The following is a 17,290-nucleotide window of genomic DNA, read 5'->3' on the forward strand; positions in this document are numbered from 1 at the left end:
CCCAGTCACCAGATTTGATAACTAAACCCCACTCCTCTCCCCGAGCGGCCATTGGCTAATCAGTACTAAACATACTGATCTAGAACCAGTCTTTGTCAGCTAAGCCTAACAGAGGCTGAGTCTCAGAGCAGCTCTTTAATAAGAATAATGACAGGGAAGATGATCAGCTAGTGTCTTTCATCATAAAGGAGCCAAACACTCATTATAAACTCTTCATAAATATCACTCAAATGCAGCCACTTCTGGGGTATGGGGAGGGAGCTGTTTACACAGAGATCCCTCACCCAGGACAGAGGTGCAGCCATTTCTGAAGTGGGGCATGGCAGCTGTTTATACAGGGATCCCTCATCCGGCGCTAAGATGCAGCTGCCTCTGGGGTGAGGCACCACAGTAGTTTAACAGCTCACAGCAACGCTGCACAACAGAGATGATGACCCCCCCTGATCTGATTGAGAGTTGAAGAGCACCGCCTGCTGACCCACTGACCTACTCCCTGCAGCACAGCACCCCTGGCATTGTCGCAGGGTTTTGGGGTCAGCACTGACTGTGGAGGGAGCACGCCCCCTACTGACCCCGCACCCTATTCTCTGTCCTTACAGGACTCCCGTCTGGGCCTGGGTGAGATCCAGCCCAGCTTGCGGGAGCTAGGGTGCTGCGTCTGCAGAAGTGAAAAAAAGCAGCTTTTTTTTAGCTGAGGGAGGAAGGAAGGAAGGATATATAAAAATGCCGTGGTGAGCAAGAGCGACTGTTCCCCTGAGGACCTGCGGGGGGCTAGGGGGTGTCTGAGAGCGATCGATTGAGCAATCCATAGATAGATAGATAGATAGATAGATAGCAGGGGTGTATGGGAAGGAGGGATGGATGGACGGGGTATATGGGAAGGAGGGATGGACGGACGGGGTGTATGGGGATGTAGGGATGGATGGATGGATGGACGGGGTGTACGGGGAAGGAGGGGTGGATGGACGGGGTGGATGGGGATGGAGGGATGGTTGGACAGGGTGTATGGGGAAGGAGGGACGGATGGATGGATGGGGTGTACGGGGAAGGAGGGGTGGATGGACGGGGTATGTGGGGATGGAGGGATGGATGGATGGACGGGGTGTATGGGAAGGAGAGATGGATGGATGGGGTGTATTGGATAGAGGGATGGCTGGACGAAGTGTTTGGGAAAGGAGGGATGGATGGATGGGGTGTATGAGAAGGAGGGATGGATGGACGGGGTGTATGGGAAGGAGGGATGGATGGACAAGGTGCATGGGAAGGAGGGATGGATGGACTGGGTGTGTGGGATGGAGGGATGGATGGATGGGGTGTATATGACGGAGGGATGGATGAATGGGGTATACGGGAAGGAGAGATGGATGGACAGGGAGCATGGGAAGGAGGGATGGATAAACAGGGTGTATGGGAAGGAGGGATGGATGGATGGGGTGCATGGGAAGGAGGGATGGGTAGATCGACCCAAGGGTCACAGACAGGCAGAGGGTTTCAGGTGTAGTTTTCCTTCAGGGATCCTAGTGGAGAATCAGCTGAGCTCCCCGTGTGACGTTGCAGCCAGAAGCACGACCCCCATCCTGGGCTGCACAAACAGGAATCTCCCGTCAGAGCAGGGAGGTTTATTTTCCCCGTGTCTGGCTCTGGTGCGACCACTGCTGGGACTTGGCATCCAGTTCTGGTGCCCACCACTCAAGAAGGGGGTTGCCCGATGGGAGGGATTGGAGAAGAGCCGCGAGAATGATCGAGGGGTTAGAAAACCTGCCTTGGAGAGATGGACTCTCAGAGCGCGGCCCGTTGAGCTGAGCAAAGGGACGAGTGGGGGTGGCTTGGGCACTGTCGGTAAGTAGCTGCCCGGGGAAGAAATATTTAATAACGGGCTGGGGAGTCAGCGGCGGCAGGTCAAACAGGACCAGTGGCTGGGAGGTGACGCTGGACAGACTCCGGCTGGGAAGGAGATGTGCAGATCTGCTCTGGGAATTAGTTCTGCGGCCTGGGGATCACAATGGGTCTTGGCTCGGAATCTAGGGATTTGACACCTCGATTTCTGCTGTCGCGTTGGTTCCTTCCCCATCCCCGATGGGCGGTGCAGGGGGCTGTTCGCCCAGAGCCAACACAGCTCTGCCCTCCCTGCCCCAGGGGTGCCCTCTGCCAGTGGGCCTGGCTCAGCTGGGCAGCAGCTCTGCCAGAGGCCCCCCCCCCCGCCCCGGCCCAGCAGATTCGGGACGGGGACGATGGGGATTTCTAGGTTTCAGGGCAGGGCAGGGCTGGAAACAGCCAAGGGGCCCAGCTTTCTTCCCCTCCAGTGCCGGGAGAGCTGTGGGGGGAGTCCGGGGCCAGCCCTGTTCTCTCTCCATGTGCTGGGGGCAGGACCATGGGGCCTGGTGGGTGGAACTGCATCTGGAGCCATGCACATGCCGTGGGGGGCGAACACCAGCCAGCCACATTCATATAGGGCCGGGAGCAGCATATAGGGGAGCAGGCTCCTCTGCTTGTGAAGCAATGCACCATGGGAGACCAGGGGGAGGCTGGCGGTGTTACAAATTATTACAGTGAATGCCGGAATTAATTATTTGTATTGTGGTAGCCCCAGGCCCCCATTGCGCCAGGCGCTGCACATTTTAATTGTACTTTTCAGTTGCTATTAGGTGTATTACGGCAGCACCTAGGCACCCCAGTCGTGGGCCAGGCCCCCATTGTGCCAAGTGCTGTATATTTTAATTGTACATTTCAGTTGCTATTAGGTGTATTATGGTAGCACCCCAGCTATGGCCCAGGCCCCCAGTGTGCCAGGTGCTGTACATTTTAATTGATATTAAGTGTATTACAGTAGCATCTAGGGACCCCAGCCATGGACCAGGCCCCCACTGCACCAGGCACTGTATATTTTAATTGCTATCTGGTGTATTAAGATAGCACCCCAAACATGGACCAGGCCCATGCTGTGCCAGGTGCTGTATATTTAAATTGTTATCCAGTGTATTATGGTAGCCCCAAGGTTGCGCCAGGCCCTGTACAAACACAGACCAGAAAGCCAGCTCCTGCCCCACAGGGCTAAGCCCCAATCCTCGAAGACATTGAGATGCCAGTGGGAGTTAGGTGCCTCGCTATCGTAGGATCTAACCACAGCGTTGGCAGGTTGTGTGAGATCCAGGGCTTTTCTTAAAGCCCCAGCTCCTGGATTCACATGATGAGGGGATTTCAGCTCACTGTCCAGGAAGAATTTTCTGAACCCCCTAGTGGCAAAGAGATGTTTGAAACCATGATCCCCCCTCCCTCAGGAACACAGAAGGCCGACCGAAAGGCCCCCAATTGTATTGCTGCGGCCTGACTGGGGCGTTTGGAATGACCCTCGGTCTGGTTAGGCCTGTGTGGGGACGTCCCGACCTGGCCCTTTGGCCAATACAAATCCCATCGAACCGCGGGGTGCTTTGAATTCGTCTGTCCCAAGGCAGGAGATAAATCAACATGCCCCAAACTGAGCAGCTTTGGCTGGGAAAAAAGCTACGTGCTCCCTGGGTGCCCTCCCCAGGGGCCAAAAGCCCCTGCCCCAGTCACAAGCACGGCCCAGATCCCCACAGCTACGCCGGTGCCAGCCCCCTTGGAAGCTCTGCACCCAGGCTCGAGCCAGAGAGACTGCGGAGAAGGGGCCGGTCGGGGCTGGAACGGGCAATTTAACCCCAGTTTGGAGGATCCACCTCCCAGTTACCCAGCACCATCACTGGATGGCTGCAGGGGAGAGGGGTGGAAAACCCCCCAAGAGATGGGACAATACAGGGGTTTTGGAGACTGTTACAGATCCCCTCAGAGCTGGGGCTGATAATTGGTTAATTCCAACCCTCTGCTCTTAATTAGCACTGACTGGGGGATGGGGGGGCTGGTTCATTGCAGGACTGTGACTTCTCTAGATTCAGATTTAACGACCGAAGCGCCTGGAAAGGGTTAATTGCGGAGGGGGGGATTTTGGGGGGGGTATTTTGAGGCCCTGCTGCAAATTCAAAGGGGCAAGGGTCCACAGACAAATTGACTCGTTAGCGTATCAGCCAGCACCTGGAAAAGGTGCAGCTAACAAGCACCACCTGTCCCCCCCAACAGGGGAATTTATAAATAGATGAAAGGGTGGCTCCTTTCCTCTCTCCAGTGGGTCTCCCCGTGGGCTGCAGGTGCGGGGAGCACCTGGGACCAGCAGATGTTTTCCCTACTTCTTTGGCGGTGGGGGGGGGGTGAAAGACTAGTGGGGGGGGCTACAGATTAGAGAGGGTGACAGGGTCAGATTGGGGGCACCCAAACCTGGAGAGACCTGGGAGGAAAGGAATGGCCAGGGTTCGGGGTGGGGACTGGCTGGTGAGGGGACAGGCTGAGACTGAGGGGCAGAGTAAAGGAGATTGTGCCTGCTAGCCAGGCATCTTGCAAAGCTGTAGTTGGGTGAATCCAAGGGGGGCGGGGGTGTCTCCATTTAAAAATGAAACAGGGAGGCTATGTTGGGTGCTGGGACAGAGCCAGGCTAAATGATTCCCTCTCCTCCTTGCCCAGTTGTGGAGTGTCCCTTGGGCCCATGCTGGGGGCCGCTGGGGCCACGTGATGTGACGCCTCGACCGTGACCCCGGAGCCATGCCGAGCCCCGAGAGAAGGGAGCTGGCAGAAGCTGTTGTCCGCCACCTGCGGCGCGCTGGCGTGAGACTCAAGCACTGGAAACCCGCCCTGAGCGACTCGCCTGTAAGTGGGGGAGCAGTGGGCCCCCACTGGCCTCCAGGCAGCTGCGGCTGGGGTGGAGCACGTTGTAGACACAGCCAGTCCTGTGATGTCTCTGCGCGAGTTTCATTAACGGGCGGAGTGTTTGTGACTCAGTTGTCGGGACTCCTGGGTTCCCCTCCCAGCTTGGGAAGAGGCAGTGGGGCCTAGTAGTTGAAACCAGAGAGGCAGGGGAGCCAGGACTCCTGGGTTCCATTCCCAGCTCTGGTCGGCAAAGTGGGTGCACCTTTATGCCTCAGTTTCCCCACTTGCCATGGAAATCGGGGTGGGAGGCCCTTTTGCCAAACTCTTTGCCAAGCTACCCCCCAATCCCCCTGAACCAGCTGTGCTCTGCCTTGGGGCGTCCTGGGAGCACAGCACCAGGGGACCCCCCCCCCGTAACCAGGTCACACTGGCAGCAGTTCCCTTGTTGTGGGTGCCGAGTGCGAGAAACCGGATGTGCCGCTCCGCACTTCAAAGCAGCAGCAGCAGCTTCTCTGAACCTATTTCTCCCCCTGTAAGCCCTGCCCCGCTGCCTAGGCCCACAGGCATGGAGCTCCCCCCTTGATACCCCCTGGGGAAGAGGCCTTTGAGAGCTCTGCCCTGGGGGCCACACTGGCTTTCCCCAGAGAGGGCAGATATTGGTGGGGGGGGGCTGGGAATGAGGGGGCCCCCTTTTATCTTCAGCTCTGCGTGAGGTTTTGCTGTGGGGCATTGGGATGAACCGAGCTGCCTTCTGCTGACTCCAATCAGACCTGCTCCTCTGTGTCTCATATGCCCTCTACTGCCTGCAGCTTGACTGGGAGTCTTCTTTAGTCCCTGGGGCAATGGGTCAGCTGGCAGGGAGGCTGCCTGCTCTTGGCCACAGCTCTTCCACGCTGGCCGCACAGGCACTGACCCATCCTCTGCCCTCCAGTCTGATGCCCAGAGGCCGCGGTGATGGGCATCGGGGGGAGGGGCCTAAGCTGGACAGCTCAGAGCAGCGGCCCAGTGCCAAGTCCTGTCTCTTCTCTCGCCTCTCTCAGGGCCAGGAGAAATCTCCCCTGGCGTCGCCCGCCGGCCCATTCGGGACCCCGCTGCATGCGCTGCCCCTCTCGGAGAGCGTGGAGGGAGTCCCACGGTGAGTAGGGGGGGCTGGATCGGAGGGGGGGCGAAGGGAGAGCTTGCACCAGCCGGCACCGGTATTGGATCCGGGTCTTAGGAAACGCACCTCCAATAACTTCATGGCTGGGCTGGAGGGAGGGGGGGTACAGACCCCCCCAGCCCAGCTCTCAATGGCCCCGCCCTTGTTTGGTAGCCTTGGCCCCACCTCATTTGAAGCATCAGGGGCGCCACACAGGGTGTGGGTTGGTTGGGAGGGGGTGGGCTCCTCCTCAGACCCCCTCCCTTGGGGGGGACACCCCTCCCTAGAGCAGAGCTGTGGTGGGGTCCAGCCCCTTGCTCACAGAGAGACCCCTGCTGCGGGGGTGTTGGTAGAGCCCCTGAGGAGCAGTGGGTTTCAGAGCGGGGTAAATGGGGCAGTCCCCTCCCCCCAGGGCAATTGTCTCAGGCTCTCGGCAGACTCAGGCTGATGTGCTGGGGGTCGCAGCTCCGGAGAGGTTCGGCCTCAAGACCCCCAAATGGTTAAGGGGGGAGGGGCTGATGCGGACTGAGAACCACCCCCCCCACACACTGCTGCCTCCTTAGCGCCCCCCCTCGGGTCTGCCCCCAGGTTCCTGGTGCAGATCTGCGAGGCCCTGCGGCGGCACCTGCACACAGAGGGGCTGTTCCGGAAATCCGGCTCCATGACTCGCATCAAGGCCTTAAAGGTACGTGGCCCCTTCCTTGCTCAGGGTCAGGACCTTGGGGGCAGGCTTCCCCCCACCCCCGCTCATCCGTGATAACGAACCTCCTCCCCCACCCCGTCGCAGGCTGACTCGCGCTTAGGTCTCTTACGGCAATAGGGCCCTGGCGTGTGGCTGATGGTGGTTAGTGATTGTGCTCCAGGCAGGGCGAGATCCGGCGCCTCTGTGTGTCTGTGTGTGTGTGGGGGGGGGGAGATGGGAGCCCGCCCATGAACACTCCACCCCTGGAGCGTGAGGAGGCGCTCGGGGCCGGCAGCAGTAGTAGGCTGTTCAGCTCGGTCTGGGCCAGACACAGGAGGATGCGCTTGGAAAGCATGTTGAACTTGCAGTGGATGGGATGATCATGCCCCGTGTCCCCTGATACAGACATGCTCCCTGCTCTAACCACTAGACCCCACTCCCCTCCCAGAGCTGGGGAAAGAACCCAGGAGTCCTGGCTCCCAGTGCCCCCCTGCTCTAACCACTAGACCCCACTCCCCTCTGAGAACTGCGGAGAGAACCCCAGAGTCCTGGCTCTCCCACACAAGTCAACCTCTCCCTTCTTCAGTTTCACTTCCAAAGCTCCCTTCTCTCCCAGGGCCTGCTCTCTGCGGGTGGGGCATGGCTGTACATGGGAGGTTGGGGGGACTCTTTAGGGGGCTGGAGGCCAGCAGCATCCCTGTGCCCTGGGTTTCCTGCTGCCACAGGCTGATGAAATCCAAGGGATGTTGCCACAGACCCAGGCTGGAGTCTTGGGTAACGCCCCTGTCCCCCTCCCACAGCCTGGTGGGAACCTGGGGTCTTTACTCAGCCCCTCCACTGGCCTCCATCCCCCCAGGGGCAGGCAGGAGAGAGCATGGGGAGCCAAATGGGAACCCACCCACATGCTCCAGGGCTGGAGGGGTCAGGCAGGGGGAATCTGGTCCATGCCCAGTGAGGCCTGGCTGGCTGATCCACGGGCTTCCTGTGGGCCACTCAGCAGGGAACAGGTGAGAGAACAGGCCGGGCCGGGCAGGGCTCTGCAGCTGAACCTTCTGCCTGTCCCTAGCGCCCATCAGCCCTGCAACGACGTTGGCCGGGTGGGCGGGGAAACTGAGGCACGGGGTGGGGCGTGAGTCCCCTGAGGTGTTGGTGGCAGATCTGCTCCCCCACGCTCCTCGGGGCCCTGTTGTTCCAGGCCCAGCTGGAGGCCGGGGACAGCTGCCTGGACTCGGCCGCCCCCTGCGACCTGGCCGCGCTGCTCAAGCAATTCCTTCGGCACCTGCCTGAGCCCCTGATCCCGGCCGAGCTGCAGGACCCCTTGTGCCGCACCCAGCAGCACCCAGCCGAGGGCCAGCGGGGCCCCCTCACCCTGCTGCTGAGCTGCCTGCTGCCGCGCCACAGCGCCCGCGCCCTCCGCTACTTCTGTACCTTCCTGCGGGATGTGGCGGCCAGGTGGGTGTGTGCCGGTGCCCCTCACTCCTGCCCCGCAGCCCCTGCTACCCTGGCCCTGGGCTCCCCCCAGCTCTGCTGAGGCCCCTCACTCCCACCCCACAGCCCCAGCTATCCTGGCCCTGGGCTCCCCCTAGCTCTGCCGGTGCCCCTCACTCCCACCCCACAGCCCCTGCTACCCCGGCCCTGGGCTCCCCCTAGCTCTGCCAGTGCCCCTCACTCCCGCCCCACAACCCCTGCTACCCCGGCCCTGGGCTCCCCCCAGCTCTGCTGAGGCCCCTCACTCCTGACCTGCAGCCCCTGCCAGCTCAGCCCAGCCCTGTCCCCTACCCGGCCCTGCCGTTGCCCCTCACTCCTGACCCACAGCCCCTGCTAACCCAGCCCTGCCAGTGCTCCTCACTCCCAACGTGCAGCCCCCTCTAGCCCAGCCCTGGGCCTCTCCAGAGACTGCTCTCCCTGCTGTGCTGTGCAGTGATATTCAGATGGGGCTGAGACTGGAGGAACTTGGGACCCAGCTGGGTTTGAACACCCAGCGACATGGGCCTGGTCCTGGCCATGCCCTTGCTTCCTGCTCAGCTCACCTTCCCCCGCCTGCAGGTGCCAGGAGAACAAGATGGACGAGGCCAACCTGGCTGTGATCTTCGCCCCCAACCTGTTCCCCAGCTGTGCGCTGGGCGCCGAGCGGAGGCTGCTTCTCCAGGCGGGTGCTGTGCAGGCCCTGATCAGCCATGCGCCCCACATCGGTGTGTACATGGCCGACCCTTCCAAGCATGAGACGGAGCAGCATGTCTGTGTCCTATGCCCTGTACTGCTAATGAGGATTCCCCCAAAGCCCTGGACTGGCTCAGTGTCCTGCCGGAAGCTGTGAAATAGTTTGTCCCTGCTGAAATGTCTCTAGTGCTTTGCATCCAGAAGTATGTTGCAAGCAGTTTACACGGGTCAATGCAGCCACCTCTGGGGTGAGGCACGGGGACTGTTTATGGAGGGACCCCTCACCCAATGCTGGGATGCAGCCACCTCTGGGGTGTGTGCGGGAGCTGTTTATGGAGGGACCCTTCGCCCAGTGCTGGGATGCAGCCACCTCCGGGACAGGCAGCGAAGGGGACTGCATCCCAGTGTCAACGCAGGGGGTGTGCAGAGGAGGCAGCAGCCCAGGACACTGGGGTCAGGGCCTCCTGGCTGTGTCCTATCCCATAATCCCCTGCTCTGCTGAACGCCCCATGTCCAGTGGGCTGGTCTGACCCCCCCCCCCAGCCCTTCAGTGCATAGCAGGGCGCTGGGGCTGCTGGAGGCTCTGCCCCCCTGCTATGCTGGTCCTCCCTACTCCCATGCTTTAGGGGCTGGGTAGCAGCAAAGAGGCACCTGACGGATGGGGGTGTCTGGGGGTGACGGAAAGGGGATTCTTAGGGTGTATTGGCTCTAACCACCACCCCTGTTTCCTCTCTAGGCAGAGTCCCCCAGTTCCTCCTGGACAAACTCCCAGCTCCTGCCCCTGAGCCAGACAGCGACCACCAGAGCCCGGCGGGGCCGGGGGATGCTGGAGACAGACTGGTGGAGCGGAGCCAGAGACTTCGCCGGAGGAGCGTTGGTGGTGAGTGTTGGTTCTGTCCCCAACTCGCTGCTGGGCACAGGCAGAGAACCCAGGAATCCTGGTTCCCAGTCCCCTGTTCTGACCACTAGTCCCCACTCCCCTGCCAGAGATGGGGAGAGAGAACCCAGGAGTCCTGACACCCTACCCACGGAACAAGCCCCCTGCCCTGCCACCCCCCAAGGGGTGTTCAGGAAGCTCCCCCCCCGGGGGATGTCGGCCCTAGTGAGCGGGAATGTGATGGGGGGCGCTATGGGGTTAATACACCCTGTTTTCTGTCCTGCAGACATTGTGAATGGGGCCCTGACCAAACTGCGAGTGGGGCGTGGCGCTGTGGGGCCAGGAGTGGGTGAGTGCAGGGCTGCTGGGAGGGAGCATGGAGGCTGGCTCGAGGCGGGCAGCTGGGTACCGTGGGGCTTGGATGAGTATAAGGCGACTCGCAACCCCCCAGCTCTCCCCCACATATATTGGGTGTCCCCAGATCCTCATCTGAGCAGCTGTGGAAAGGGCTCTGGGCATCCTGAAGTGCTTTACGCTGCGTGCGTGGAGACCCTTTGCCTGGCGCTGGGATGCGACCACCTCTGGGGTAGGGCACAGGGGCTGGTTCACAGCCATGCAGCAGTTTAGGACTGAAAGCAAAGAGCAACCCTGGGCCTGAGGGGGTAGCTACGAAAAGCCACGCTGGGTTCGCACCTTGTCTGAGTAATGGCACCTCCTGCAACATTGGCCCCCGGGGGCCATCAGGGCCACCCCTGCTGGCCAGGGGAGAGCACCCCCTGCTGCCCCCCACAGGGTCTCTTCCATGCAGCGATGGGGTGCATGAGTGGGGGGGGGGTGCCCTGCTGGGTTGGGGAGAGCCCAGGGCAAACCTAGGGGACCTCCCAAGCCTGTGTGGACCCCAGCCCCTCCTCCTCTCCCTAGACTCCTCGAATGGCTCCAGCCTGGTGCCCCAGACGACCCCCTTCAGCGCCAAGCGTAAGGCCTTGGAGGAGCTGGCCCAGGAGGCCCAGCTGGGCACCAAGAAGTGGTAGGCAGCTCCGTGCCGTTCCCCTTGGGGGGCACCGGGGACTGGGGAGTTTGGGGTCAGACAGGGGGCACTGGGGAGCGTGGTGTGGATGGAGCAGGGGGATGCCAGATGGGGGGAGGACCCAAGCTTTGGGGGGCACCCACTTTCCCAGGCACATCCTACAATGCATGCTGGGAACTCCGGGTTGGCAAGCCATTTCTGGCCCCCGGTAACGCTGCCCACACGTGCCCCTTGTAGGAGACCCGCCGTGGGGCCAGCTGGCTCAGATCTGTCCATGGACAAGGCCGGGGACCCCTTGGACCAGCCCTCGGATGATGGTATGGCTGGGGGGGTCGAGGGGGTTAGATATAGACATTCGGGCCTGTCTGCAGAGGCCGGCCCTAGACGTTAAGAACTGAGGTATATTTACCATTTCGCTAGTTACAGGGGTACAAAAATGACTCAAAATCCGAGTCTGCTGCGTCTAGGCCGTGTCTCAGCGGGATAGTCCGAGCCCGGTTCCTAGGCCAGGGCCTTTGGCTCCGCAGAGGGGGCGGCCGTAAGCCAGGAGGCGAACGGTCACATCCCCAGCCCAGTCCCACCGCAGTAAGGCGCCGTGGGGCTGTTAGGAAGACGATCCTGCCCCAACAGTGCCCAACACCGCATGATAAAGGAACCGACCTTAGGATGGTCAAAGAGAATCTGGTTTGATAGCATCTGGCCCGGCAAGAAATCCCTCCTCCGTGGCAGTGGCTGGGAACCCCCCTCTGTCGGTTTTCTCTTTGTGGCCCCCACTCCTCTCCTGCTAACCTGCCTGGTTCTCTAGCTGGGTCTGTCTGCCCGACAATGAACCGTGCCAGGAGTCCGTTCATTAGCGTAGTGGGGGGTATGAGTGGTTGGAAACTGAGATTACCCTCAAGTAACCTACCCTAGGTTAGGGCTGGTTAGATACATTTCAGCGGAGTGATTGGTTAAGATCTAGCTGAGAAGATTCTTATAGAAATTAGGGGCGAACAGGAGCTAATTGGGACTCGAAAAGAAGGAAAAGGGAGCCTGGATTTAAGGTTGCTGGACGTTCACCCCAAGGAACATCCAATGCTTTGCACCTTTGGACTTCAGGGATTGTTGCTCTGTTCATGCAAGAAGGGCCAGGGAAGTGGGAGGGAAGGAATAAGCCCCCTAACAAGGGACCCCAGGCCAGGATTGGGGCCCCTGTCCCTGCACGTCCCCAGTGAGACAGTCTCTGCCCCAGAGAGCTCTGACCCCAACAGGATTTCAAACCTTGTGTTAGAGGGGAAAGTGTCTCTCCAGCTGTGCCAGGAGTCTGTGGCAGAGTTGGGAAGAGAACCCAGGAGTCCTGGCTTCCAGCCCCCCTGCTGTAATCACACCCCTCTCCCCTATCTCTTCCCCCCATAATAGACAAGCATCTATTCTCTCCCCCAAATAGCAGCCCCCCACCTCTTGGCTGATCCCTCTGTCTCCCCTCCCCTCCCCCAGTTCCTGCCAGCTCCAGCGAGGTCTTGACTGACAGCCCCCCAGAGCTGCCCCCCGCCGCGGGGACTCTGTCCCCCAGTATCGGCCTGCACCGAAGGAAAAGCAGCTGCAAGAGACGTTCTCAGAGGTAAGGGGGGGTGTCTCCCCACTGGTAACTGCACCATGTTGGGGTGCCTGCTCCTGGCCCACAGGTGTATCCCAGGGCAATGGCTAGAAATGCTGGTTCCTGAGCTGGGGGGCCTCTGTGGGGCCGGGTGTTGCTCAGACTCCCCCAAATTGAGATTGGAGGGCCTCCATGGGGCCAGGTGCTGCTCAGACCCCCCTACTGAGACACGGGCTGCTCATTGTGCCTGGCACTGCAGACACTTCCCTGCCCACCCAACAGCTGGGGAAACTGAGGCCCAGGAGATGCAGGGATTTGCCCAAGGCATCCCCCAGGGAGGTGGTGGCAGAGTCTGGAATTGAATCTTGATCCTCTGGGTCCCTGCGCGATGCCTAACACACAAACCCCACCCCGGCCATCAGTGTAATGGCTCCCAACTCCGGCACGGGGTGTGTGTGTGTGTGTGTGAGAGAGAGAGAGAGAGAGAGATATAGATATAGATATCGGGGGGGAGAGAAGAATTGGCTCATCTCTGCTCAGTTCGACGGGCAGCATTCGAGGCCCGGTGGACGTCTCTGGTGGTGCCTTGGGCAGAGCCTGGCTCTGGGGGCTCCCCTAGAGCCCGCTTGGTGCCATGCCTGCCCCGTCCTGGGCAGCTCTCCTTATGCTGTGCTGCTTCCTGTCCAGGAAGCTCCCCGCCCGATCCCCCCGCAGCTCCCCATCCCCATTTGAGCGGCAGGACGTGGGGCGCAAATCCTTGCGCATCTTTGCCCGTAGCGAGAAGGAGCTGGTGAGTAACTCCAGACGCACGGGCCCCTCTTTGGCCTAGAGGTGAATCCCCGTTAGCAGTATAGGGCCTAAGACGTGTGATGCTGCAGCACAGGGCCCACCCAGCAGGGGGCAGTAGTGATCATGGCAGTGCAGCCCCCCCAGGCCTACCAGCAGGGGGCAGCAATTCCACACACCTAGGCCAGCTCATTAGCGATGCCATAGCTTGGGTTGCGGAAAAGAACTCCGGCATCCGGGGCTGGGGTGGGGGGAGTTTAAAGGGACATGGGGGAGAACCAGAGTTCCTGCGCTACTTTAAAGGGGCCGGCCTCCTAGTGCCACGTGCCAGCTTGCTCCTGGGGGTCAGACCTCGGAGGCCTCCCCTCGCACCTAGTCGTGGGCCCCGCCAGGCGCTTTCTAGCTGCGGCGCCAGCCCACGTAGCAAAGCCGCAGCCCTTCTCCCTTTCTCCTCCCTGCAGCCTCCCCTGGACCTCGCCAAGCAGGACGCCAAGGCCCTCGAACCCAGCGGCTGGCACCTGCTGAAGAGGGTGGTGGCAGATGGCCTGGAGGGGCACCGAGCCCCACAAAGCTGGGTCCCACTGCCCTTGTCCAGGCCCGTGGCACCGGATGATGGTACAGCCCATGCCCTACAAAGGCTCCCCATCTTCTAGGGGTGCGGCGGGGGGGGTAGATAAAGGGAGTGGGGTTTGGCTCAGAGATGGGGGAGGCACGACCCAGACACCATGGTGATGGGCTTGGGTGGGGGCAGCAGGGGGTTCCTCTCTTCTCCCTAGAGGGACCCCCATCAGCATCCTCGACTAGCACCCATCTTGCCTGCCCCACCATTGACCCGGCTTCCAACTTCCCAGTCTGCGACACTGCGGGGCGGGTGGGTTGCACCCCGTAACCCCAGACAGCCCCTCCCCACTGCAGCAGCCGTGCTGCATCTCGGCCCAATGGCGAAATAGCTTCCCGGCCCTGTCCTCTGTGTTGTAATCAGCTGGTTTCAACAGAGCCGGGCAGAGCAGGCCAGGGAGAGCTCGGGGTGGGCAGGGGTTTAGTGGCTGTTGGACCTACAGGCTCATCTTTGCCCCAACCCCTTCCCGGGGCCAGAGAGCCTCTGCATGCCGTGGGTCTGTTCACATGATACCGCCACGGCCGACAGGTCGAAGATCCCAACTGCTTAGAGATCAGGGTTTGCCCATATCCAGCCCTGTCTGTGCACTGGCTGCAGTGCCCCACCCCAGCAGTGGCTGCATCTCCGTACCGGGTGACGGGTCCCTGTATAACCAGCCCCCGCACCCCACCCCACCCCAGAGGTGCCTGCATCTCAGTGCCGGGTGAGGGATCCCTCACAAACGATCCTCATGCCCTGCCCAAGAGCGAGGGAACCCTGTACAAACAGCTGCCACGCTGCACCCCCGAGGTGGCTGCATCTCATTGCTGTCTGATGCTGCCTCCCATGATGTGGGCGGGCACCGGGCCCCGTGTTGGCTGGGGCCGTGACGGGGCCATGTCCGTGTTCCAGGGACATCTGCTGTCGAAGACCCCGCTGCCAGGCAGAGCAGGCGAGACCCCGTGCCCTCCGCGGGATCCGCGGATGCCGGCAAGAAGCCCTGCACCGAGGCGCTGGACCTGGAGGCCTGGTTCAGAAGCTGCACTGGGGTCCCCTGCAGGCAGCAGCGGGCCCTGCGCAGGTCCCTGAGCTGGCCGGAGGGCCTGTCGAGGGCAGAGGGCAGCGTCAACGACCCCCCAGGAGCAGCCGGGTCGGGGAGCTCCCCATCCCGCCCTGAAGGAGGTGAGACAGAGCTGCTGGATGACTCCCCGGGGAGCCGACCTGGCTGGGAGCCACTGGGCACCCCCATGCTGTGTGTCACGCTGGCCCCCGGCGATGCTGTGCCCGGCTGCCTGGGGGCTGGGGAGGGTGGCCCGGAGGGAGAGCCGGCTCCTGGCGTTCTTGCCCAGCGTCTTCCCAAGCGTCATGTGAAGCGACTGACCCTGGCCTTCCCGCGCTCCCCCGCCCAGCCCGCCGGAGCCGGCACCCCCAAGCGGGCAGCCCGGGGCCGGCACTTCAGGCGCTCACTTAGCCATGAGAGCGCCCTGCCCGGCGGGGCCCAGGCCTCGGGGCGGGGCGACTCTGGCCTGCAGCCCCCCAAGAGTCCACTGAGCTACTTCCGGGCCTGTGGGCGGCAGATCTTGGTCGGCCACAAGCACCTCACCCTGGCCTTTGCAGGGCTGCGGGGCCGGAGGGATCCGTGCGGGGCTGTGCCCACCGCCAGCCCCCGGGACCCCACCGGTCCCTTCTGTGACCCCCAGTTCTCCCCTGCTGGCTACTAAACTCACCGCCAGCTGGCACTCCCTGGATCTGAGGGGGGGCACAGCCTGTCTGCTTGGGCTGGTGCCCCCCCTTGATATGCTGCATTCACCCCTTCCGGGGAGTAAACTGTGCCTGAAGTTTGGAATCCCCTGGGCTGTGGCTGAGCGCTCCCCTCGACCTCTGGGTGACCCAAACCACGTGGGGCTGATGGCCGTGCACCCCTGGGCACCGCGGCTGCCTCCCCTTAGCAGCTGTGTCCTCGCCTGGTCCTGGCACGCAGAATTCTTTGTGTATTTCGTCCCCCGGCCAGCAATTCCCAAGCTGCTCTGCACCCTCGCCCGCTGGCCTCTGGGAAGCTGGCTCGTCCTGGGTTCAAATTCCTGCAGAGAAATCGGCCTCTGTTTTTTTACCTTGTAATCTCCTGGTACCAGCTCCTTGTGCCTGGGTTTCTGCTGCTGGCTCTTTCATGCCTTGGGCTGCAGTTCCTGCGTTTTGCTTTGGGGTGGAGTGGGGGTGAGAGCACACTGCTTGTTTCTGGAGACGGGCCCTGATACGTATACAAGGTGTAGAGACTGTGGTGTCTTCTTCCTGAGCCGGGGGCATGCGGGGTCTCCCCTTGGAGTTGCACTCAATACTTCTGAAAGCCAGAAGGCCCATGGGGTCGATGTTTCTTTCCTTTCAAATGTTTAAATTTCTTCCAGAATAAAAGTTTTTTTAAAACCTTTCTTTTCCCCCTTTTTCCACCTAAAGAAGTGGTGGGGTCGTCACAGACTGTGGAGCCCCCAGGCTGTTTGCTGCTGGGTTTCCTGCAAAGGGTAGGATCTCACTGCCGCTGGACTGAGGGGGTTGGGATGGTGGGGGGATTCTTTGATTTTTGTAACCGATGGGAGGCTGGATTTTTACAGGCCAGGGGATGTGGATGGACAGACCTGTGCCACTGGCAGTGAGATTAGCGCTCCTGGGAGATCTGCCCACCCCTGAAATTTCAAGCAGGGGGGTCCAGCTCATGGTACGTTAAGGGGCCTCCTTAACATACCATGAGCTGGGCCCCCCAGCACTCAGATCCCTGAGGGGGTGGGGAATTAACCCCCTGCCCTGGGTATAGATGAGGAAACTGAGGCAAAGCAACTTCCCCGCATGCCCAGTTCCCCTTCTGGGGCTGAAACCCAGGAGCTTAGAGCAGGCGGCTGGGCCCCAGGACTCCTGCGTTCCAGTCCCAGCTCCAGAAGGGGAACTCAGTTTTGGGGGAAGTCCCCAGCTGTGGGAGGGGTGGGGGGTGAGCTGGGAATAGATTCCAGGAGTCCTGGCTCCTTGCCCACCCCCCTTAGACACCCCCCTCTCCTCCCAAAGCTGGGGGAGAACCCAGGGGTCTTGGTCTCTTGTGCCTTGACAGGGGGGAGAGAGGTGTGGAGCTGTAGGGCAGGGGTGGGGCCCCCCATCTCGTCCAGTCCCAGGGTGGGGTCTATTCTGGGCTGTCCTGCTGGGGCTGGAGGCAGGCTGCTCTGGGGTCTGGCTGTGCACCAAGATCTCTGCAGCAGATGGATGCCTGGGCGTGTTACCCAGCTGCCCCTGCTCCTAGCATGCTGGGGCTGGTGATGTCCCCCCCCCCGAGGGGGGATGGGGGTGTGTCTCCCTGCCCTATGGCCAGGGCCCAGGGCACCTTTGCAGCAAGCCATGAAAAAGCCCCATGGCCTGGGGTGGGGGGGGGACCACAATAAATCCAGCTTTCCACTATCCCATCTTTCTGCCCTAGTGCTGGGAGAAGAATGGGCCTAGGGCCCATGGTGGGGGTGTGTTTCTGGGCAGTGCCTGGCATGCGGGGGGCCCTGCTCCCGGCTGGCGGGGGTCACCCTGTGTCTTCCTGCCAGGCACAGTGAGGGGCAGCCCAGAGCTGGGGGCCAGGATGGATTTATTTGATTTCGGCTGCTGATCTGCAGTGTCACCCAATTCGCGCCCGGTGCCCCTCCAACTGTCCTTGGCTCCCTTTTCCTAGGCTGCTAATTAATGACACAGCCTGATTGATTTCCACCCC

Source organism: Gopherus evgoodei, unplaced genomic scaffold (assembly GCF_007399415.2).
Source record: "Gopherus evgoodei ecotype Sinaloan lineage unplaced genomic scaffold, rGopEvg1_v1.p scaffold_34_arrow_ctg1, whole genome shotgun sequence".
Taxonomy (NCBI): domain Eukaryota; kingdom Metazoa; phylum Chordata; order Testudines; family Testudinidae; genus Gopherus; species Gopherus evgoodei.